At 38.7% G+C, this 7,935-nt stretch overlaps 1 non-coding gene across 1 annotated transcript; it reads left to right on the plus strand.

The window, feature by feature from the left end:
- Positions 1-431: 431 nt before the first annotated feature.
- LOC145110434 (small nucleolar RNA R71) lies at positions 432-538 on the plus strand. Its single transcript, XR_013709811.1, has one exon. It is a non-coding gene; the product is annotated as a small nucleolar RNA R71 (small nucleolar RNA).
- The last annotated feature ends 7,397 nt before the right edge of the window (positions 539-7,935 follow it).

Consider the following 7,935-nt stretch of genomic DNA (forward strand, 5'->3'; position numbering starts at 1 on the left):
CATCATAAGGAAGCCACTCTTTCTTGGGTTTCCGCCAATCTTCATCATATCGGTCACCACTTGAGTAACATACTTGCACCTTCTTATTCCCATTCTCGTCCAAGTCACAATCTCTAGTAAGATGAGGTCCATTGCAATTCTCACAACCCACCCGAATAGCATGTATCATTTGATCCATTTTATCCATCCTCCTATCCATGGTTTTCAACATAGCCATGACTGCTGACAAATCTTCTGAAGCTGCATAAGCTGATCCTCTTGTCACATCATTCCTTGGATTGTGATATTCTCTAGAATGCTTAGAGAATTCTTCAATTAGTTGCTTTATCACCGGGGGTGCCTTCTTTGTTAGTGGACCTTGCGAGTCAAGTAATTGCCTTGTTGTAAGATTTACTCCATCATAAAAAATGGAGACTTCTTGTTGACTATTGAGGTCATGATGTGAGCAATTCCTTAGCAGACTCTTGTACCTCTCCCACGCTTCATAAAGTGACTCTCCAGCTTGTTGTTCAAAGTTGGCTATGGCTTTCTTTAACTTAGATATCTTGGAGGGTGGGCAAAATTGATCAATAAACTCTTCTTTTATCTTGGCCCATGTAGTGATGGATCCGGGGGGAAGTGACTTGAGCCAATCCTTTGCAGCACCCTTCAATGTAACTGGAAGCATGCGAAGTAGCTGAGTTTCGCGAGGCACATTTGGAACATTAAAATAATCAGCTACATCATTTACTTCATCCAAGTGTTTGTAAGCATCTTCGTGGTCTTTTCCGTGGAAGGGGATCTCCTTGAGCAGAGCAAGAATGTGACCCTTAAGCTCAAAAGTGGCAGTTGCGGGAATTGCGGGTTGCACAAGTCCCGGCCCGGTATCATCGCGTATCCTCTTCTTCCATTCCCCCATGGGGACTTCATCGATGTTAGCCATAGGGATAGCTAATTCGTCGTCGGAATCGGAAACGTGCCCGAATGTAGGGTCTTCTTCTCCTTCGGTTTCGTACTCGGTATCCTCTCTGATTGGGTCTTCGCTTGCTAAAGAGGCGCTGGATGCTCCTGATTTGCTGCTCTTCTTCTTGCTGAAAACGGACTTGAGATTCTTCAAAGGTGAATTCTTTGAAGAAGCGGATTCTCCAACGGTTTTTCCTTTGTTCTTTCTTACAGCGGACTTCGGGTCTTCAAGTGGAGGAACCAAAGACGTATTGGATCCTCGGGTCATGTAACAACTGCAACCAAAGCAAGAAACGCGTAAAAAGAACAAAAAGAAAATAATAATAAAAAGTGCAAAACTGCAATGGACTCGCCGAGTAGCTTCGAATGCAATCGGCGAGTTCAAGGCAGAAACAAAAAAAAATTAAAATTCTAAAACAGAAAACTATTAAAATTAATCCTAATAACTAAATTACTTAAAAATAACTTTGTGCAAGATAAATCTCACACAAAGGATCGATAAAACTAGAAATTAGTGCTAATTTTTGAACCGTTCCAACGGCGCCAAAAACTTGATGTGTGTAAAATGCACTAGTTTTATTCCTACTTTAAAAATATAGATTTAGCACACAAAGGCAGTGAACCTGTCTTTTAGTGGTATAGTTGGATAAGTAGGGTGTCGAACTCAGGGAACGGAGATTAAACTAATAACTAATTTTAACTAAACAAATAATAAAAGTAAAGGGTTTTTCTCTAGTTTTACAAGACTAGAAACTTAAACACACCACCTAACAAGTAATTAACTAATCAACTAAAACAAGTAAAAATTCACCATATTTAATAAATGGTTTCTGTTTAGGTCCAACCAATTCACTCCTATGGTTAATTTTATGATAAAGTGATAAATTAATTGTTATTGGTTACCAACTATAGTGGTTAGATTCGCATGCACTATTACTAACCCTTAGAAAATTAATCAATTCAAGCAGTGGCCAATTGTTTAAACTAATTAACTCCCTAATTCAATTATTTGGATTAAATAAGATTTGTAACTGGTTAATCAATTTAGTAATTCAACTAACCTCTTGTTTGTTGGTTTCTCAAACAAGCTCACACATTAATTTACCTATTCTCTAGTTAATCCTAGTTTCATATTCACTAATCCTAGGCATATAATGAAGTGTTCACATAAATCATATGAGGTTAACAATTAAGAGATGTTCATGCAGCCTAATTGTCTTCCAATTAACAGATAATAGTTATGGTTAATGCATAAGGTTCTTTAACAAACTTAATTTAATAAAATCACCAATAATCAATAAATAAAAGTATAAATCAAACCATAGGAGTAACTTGGTCTTTCCTAAACATAAAATACGAAAATTCAGCTCATGATTACAGTAAGAACAAGCTCAAAAACGAATTTAGTTGATATAGACATGATTCACTTCTAAGATTAAGTGGAAAATTTAACCTAATTCGCCTTGAGTCTTCAAAAGATCAAAGATTAGGGTTCTTCAGGTCTCCAAAGGTTTCCTCAGTCGCAAGTTATCGTCCAAGAAAATCAGAAAGTCCTTTTTCAATTCGGAATAAGATCCTTTATTTATACTTATCTCAAAACAGGGGCAACTCGGCGAGTAAGTCTCCAACTCGCCGAGTACCTTTGAGAAATCCGTGTGCGGTAAGGATTCTGGATATTACTTCGCGAACATTCTTCGGCACTCGCCGAGTAGCTTCGTGGACTCGCCGAGTAGCTCCAGGTTTTCTCTTCTTCTTCATTCTCCAGCTTCTGATTGCTTCTCCTTCTTCCTTTTTGCTCCAAGCATGTCTTCTGGACTGAAAATATAATTTAGACCTTATTAAGTACCTTTTGTCCATATTATGCAAATATTTAGCTAAAAAGTAATAAAAATCTATACTAAACATATAGCTAATTATGCACATATCAAACCCATAGGGTGCTCCATGGATGCTCCATGGAGGTTAAAACCCATGGATCATGGAGTAAGTGAAAGGTCATGCACATTAGGGTTTGCATGGTGTAACCCTAATTGCATGAAACTATATAAGGAGCCTCATATGGAGAAAAATCGGCACTTAGACTAATAGGAGAGGGCTAGCCGAATTTGTGATACAAGTGCTCTATTCTCAAGTTATTCCAAGAGTTTTGGTGTTGTGTGAAACATTTGAGGCATCACACTTAGGGTGCTAGGCTCACAAGGTCTTAAGGAATCAAGCAACAATAAAAGGTATGTTATTTTACTAGTTTTATATTACATATACCTCATGATATGCTAGATAGGATGAAACCTTGTAAAAATCAATATTTGCATGTATAATAGAGAAAACATAGATCCAAGGTTTCTAGGGTTGCATGTACACCATAGGAGTGTTAGAACGCTCAAAACCCAACAATAATGACATTCATTTCTGAATCTGAGAGTATGTATTATGTCGTTGTATAAGATTAAAGTGTGAGGATCGAAGAAATGGGGTAGATTGCAAGGTGTATGAGGTGTATTTGTAGATTGCTTATAAAAGATAGTTTTATATAAAATAAGATATTTATATATGTCTAATTATATATACATACACACACACACACACACATATATATATATATATATATATATATATATATATATATATATATATATATATATATATATATATATAGGTTGGGAATTCTTTATAAAAATGATTGATTAAAGATAACATGCATGTGTATATAAACTAGCCATGAGACATATTTTGACTTCTTTTGTGCCTAGCTTTTTCGAAAATTGTAAGGAGACCAAGCATGGTCTTCTTTTGCCATGCTTGTGACAAAGTTGTCTCTCCTTTTACTTTATGGTCTCCTTTCACTTTTTGGCCATTATATAAGAGAGAGAATGGAAGGGTTTTGAACAAACTTCTTGCAAGTCTTTTTCTTCCTCTTCTTAGAGCCAAAACCGTGAGCTCCAAGCTCTCCATGGGGCTGCCAAATTTCGAGTTTTCAAGCCTCCCTTCTCCTCCATTCTCTTGCATTTTGATGTTTAAAGAAAGGCCCTTTGTTGCTTCACCTTTGAACATATATTTGGTATATATTTCAAAGGCTTATGAACAACAAATTACAAGTGAATACTGGCATGTTTTGATGGTTCTACTCTTGCTTGGTGGATACTTGTAGAGAACTCTTGCTTTAGAGTTTCATGCCACACTTCATCAACTTCCAACCTCCCATAAGGATCAAAGTCTTCAAAGGTTGTTATACTTTCCCTTCCATGGTTGTTTTAAACTTACTAACTCTTGCAAAATGATCCTTAGTGGGCAAAATAGTTTTAGTTTTATTCAATATTTTTAAAGCTTCCGCTGTCAATTTTATCGGTTGTGAAAACAAATTTTTGAATAAAAACCTAACACCGACTTGTCTAAGGATTCAACTTTGGAGACTGTAGAAGACACGTTGTCTCGGAGTTCCAACAAGGCAAAAGGATCAGTATAATTTCCAGTTGATGATCCTGTGTCCGAGGTGGAACTCTCAGACTTGGCTTTGTCACTCTCTTGATTGACTGGAGGTTCGGAAGGGCCAGGATTGTTGACAGTGGTTATTTGAACATCCCTGGGAGGATTGGCTTCTGTTTCACCTCTGAGAGTGTGCTGAACGTGGTCATCAACGAACTCCGATGAAGATGATGAAAGGCCGAAGTCATAAATGGGCCTTGATGAAGATGGCTTCTGAAGAATGGGAAAAGAAGAGATGACAGGAGGAGCTGCAATGGAAACACTATCATCATCGAACATAAATTCTGATGAATGTTCCTCATCAGGATCTGGATATAGAGCATCATGGTGGGGAGACATTGGAGGGTTGTCCGTGATAATGTTGTTGTGATGAGTCTCTCCTGATGCAAACTCTTAGTCTGTGACATCATCATATGGAGTAACGAATGTACTATTCCTCTGTATAGATCTATTTCTCATGGAGATGAGATTTGCTTCAAATTGTGATCGAGTGAGCTCTGGATGCCTTGTATGAGACCTGCTAGCAAATTCTAACAAATCGGGATCATTAGAACCTGGTCGTCCTTTACCTGAGATAGGTATCAGACCAGTTGTGGCTTCCGAGGTTGGAGGGACTACCCCAGCTTCAGAATGCTTAGGATCCAAGACAGGGGTATCAAATCGTGCTTGTGTATAAGAAGAAGGAGGGATATCCTAGATAACTCGTGGGTGTGTTCCAGGGGGGTGCAAGCAACTTTGTTCAACACCGAAATCACCTTGTTGGGAAGGTGAGGGTGGATTGTGTAGAGACTCCCCGTGAGTGTGTGTAGGTGGTTTTGAAACTCTAAAGGGTACTTTGGATGAGTGACCAGGTGGGGTGAGAGGATGACCAGAGTCAGTAAAATGTCCTTGATAGATTTCTTTTGAGAGGAAGTATCGACTTTGGCTCTCTTTTTAGCTTTTGGTTTTGAGGGAGAGGTCTTTCTCTTTGCAACCTTCTTTTTCTTTCCACCAGTCGAGTCTGGCTTAGCCACATCCAAGGTGGGCTTAATGGAGACAGGGGTAGACTGTGTATGGATGTACACAGTTGAAGTCTCCAAATGATGTTTTAAATAAGGGGACTCGGATGGTAGGATGGCCAACGTATGTTCAGACAATCTATGAGTATGTCCGAAAGATGCCTGGTTTAGAAGGCGATAAGTTTTAATAGCTTTGAAGGTCAGAAATACCTCTTTCAGAATGGTGTCGAGTCGGATTGGTTCTTGCCTCTCTCGGTAGAGTTATTGAATGGTAAGAGCCCAAAATCTTGGGCTCGATATCTCTTGAGGCTTTCTTTTCACAGAAAACTTCCGAAAGTCTTGCCACAAGACTTCTGTTAGGTCAACAGCGTTCGTCTTTCCGGAGTCGATGTTGTAGAGGAGGTAGAGCCAATCTTTGCTCATAGTGGTTGTTCCTCCACGTTTCGCTAAGATACCTCGAAGGATGAGGTGCATGAGTACCGTCAATAGGTCTGGAACTGCAGATTTCTTGAACTTTTTCGCCTTGAACTCTTTGCATACCCAATGTGGTTGCGGAATGTCTGATACTCTTCAGATGAAGGTTCTAGAACTTTGAAACCCTTAGGGTTTTCTGGAATCCCAATAGACTTTAAGAAAGTTTGCTTTGAGACTGGTACAATAAGATGTCCTATAATCCTAATTTCTAGGACTCCATCTTTGATCTTGATTCTGTCAAAGGCTGTGTGAAGGAGACGAAGAGGAATTGGTGGATCGGGGATTTTGGTGAGAGGAACAACAATGAGATGACGGGATATGAACTCAATAATAATCCGAATGGACTCATCATAGTCCATGGGATCCAAGGAGAACAGTTGAGTGGTATCACGAAGGAAGGGTTCAGTCGAAGACGATGAAGAGGAACCCTTGGATGATTTCTTCTTGGGAGTAGTTTTGGTGATTTTGGGGGCAGTTTGTGAAGAACTCATAGGTGTAGGTTTTGAAAGCTCGAATAACAATTTGCTGAGAATGTGAAATGAAAGCGATTAGCGCGTAAAAGGTATCAATTGGTTTTGGTGAGCGTTTTATAGGTTGAAGGAAAAATGGGTCGGGTTAAAACAAGCGTAATGATGATACCCGGATATGGATATGGATCGCATTTAATGTGTTGCCACATTTGGTATGAGCTGACCTGCAAGGACGAAAGAATACTATGGCAAGACGTGCGAAATGGAAACCGTTGTTTGATTGACAGGATGTTTACTTTATTGAGATGTGTGCAAAAAGTGCGATTTTCAAGGATTAAAGGATAATAATCATTAAAAAAACCGTTTAAGTTACTAAGAAAATACGTTTCAGAAATAATGAAGAAAAACATTTTGAACTTCTTTTAAAGGGAATGATCTCGGAGCAAGGAAGTTCCGAGATGAATTGATAAAGTAATCTCGGAGCATGAAATTTTCGAGATGGATTGTCATAAGATACTTCCGAGATGAAAATGAAAAATACTTGTACATGATATAGAGTCTGAGATTGCACAGAATCAGGCTGAATATCAGAGGTAAAAGGTAAGAAGATCTTAGAGGACATATTTATACAGATTTTGAGGTTCCGAGGCGTGAAGGAACAGATCTCGGAGTGCAATTTTGACTTTGGAATTATTTCACTTCCTGATGATAACATCAGAGAGTGCAAGCCTCTTGAACGAATTGAGGATCAGGCAACATCATACCCATTTTCTTCAAAAAAATCTTTGAATTTGGTTTCGTCTAATGCCTTGGTAAAGACATCAGCAATTTCATCATCAGATGGAAGAAAAATAAGTTCAATGTTTCCTTTTAAAACATGATCTTTAATGAAATGGTACCGTATATCAATGTGCTTCGTTATGGAGTGCTGAATTGGATTGTGTGAAATTGCAATGGCACTTTGAGAATCATAATAGAATGAAATTTGTTGGAACCGGTAACCATAATCCAAGAGCTGTGATTTCATCCAAAGAACTTGAGAGGTGCAACTAGCAGTAGCAATGTATTCCGGTTCTGCTGTTGAAAGTGCAATGCAATTCTATTTCTTAGATGACCAGCTAACCAATCTTCCACCCAAAAATTGATAGCCACCAGATGTGCTTTTTCTGTGCAGTTGAAGACCACCATAGTTCGAATCGGAATATGCTTGAAGGAGGAAACTCTCATTTGTTGGGTACCATATTCCGAGACTCTTTGTACCTTTGAGGTATCAGAATATTTTCTTGACCGCCAAAAGATGAGACATCTTTGGATTGACTTGAAATTTGACACATAAACATGTGGAGAACATGATGTCCGGACGAATTGTTGTTAGGTAGAGAAGCGATCCAATCATTACCCTATACTTCTTTTCATCGAAAGCAACACCTGATGGGTCCGAGAAGATCTTGTGTCCGAAACCCATAGGAACCTTGGCAGAGGCACAAGTGTCCATTGAATATTTTTTGAGAAGCTCGGAAATATATATTTCTTGGTGAAGAAAGATTCCTCTGTTGGTCTGTTTTACT

This window comes from Lactuca virosa, chromosome 4 (genome assembly GCF_052849685.1).
Source record: "Lactuca virosa cultivar CGN04683 chromosome 4, Lactuca_virosa_CGN04683_v6, whole genome shotgun sequence".
Classification (NCBI taxonomy): domain Eukaryota; kingdom Viridiplantae; phylum Streptophyta; class Magnoliopsida; order Asterales; family Asteraceae; genus Lactuca; species Lactuca virosa.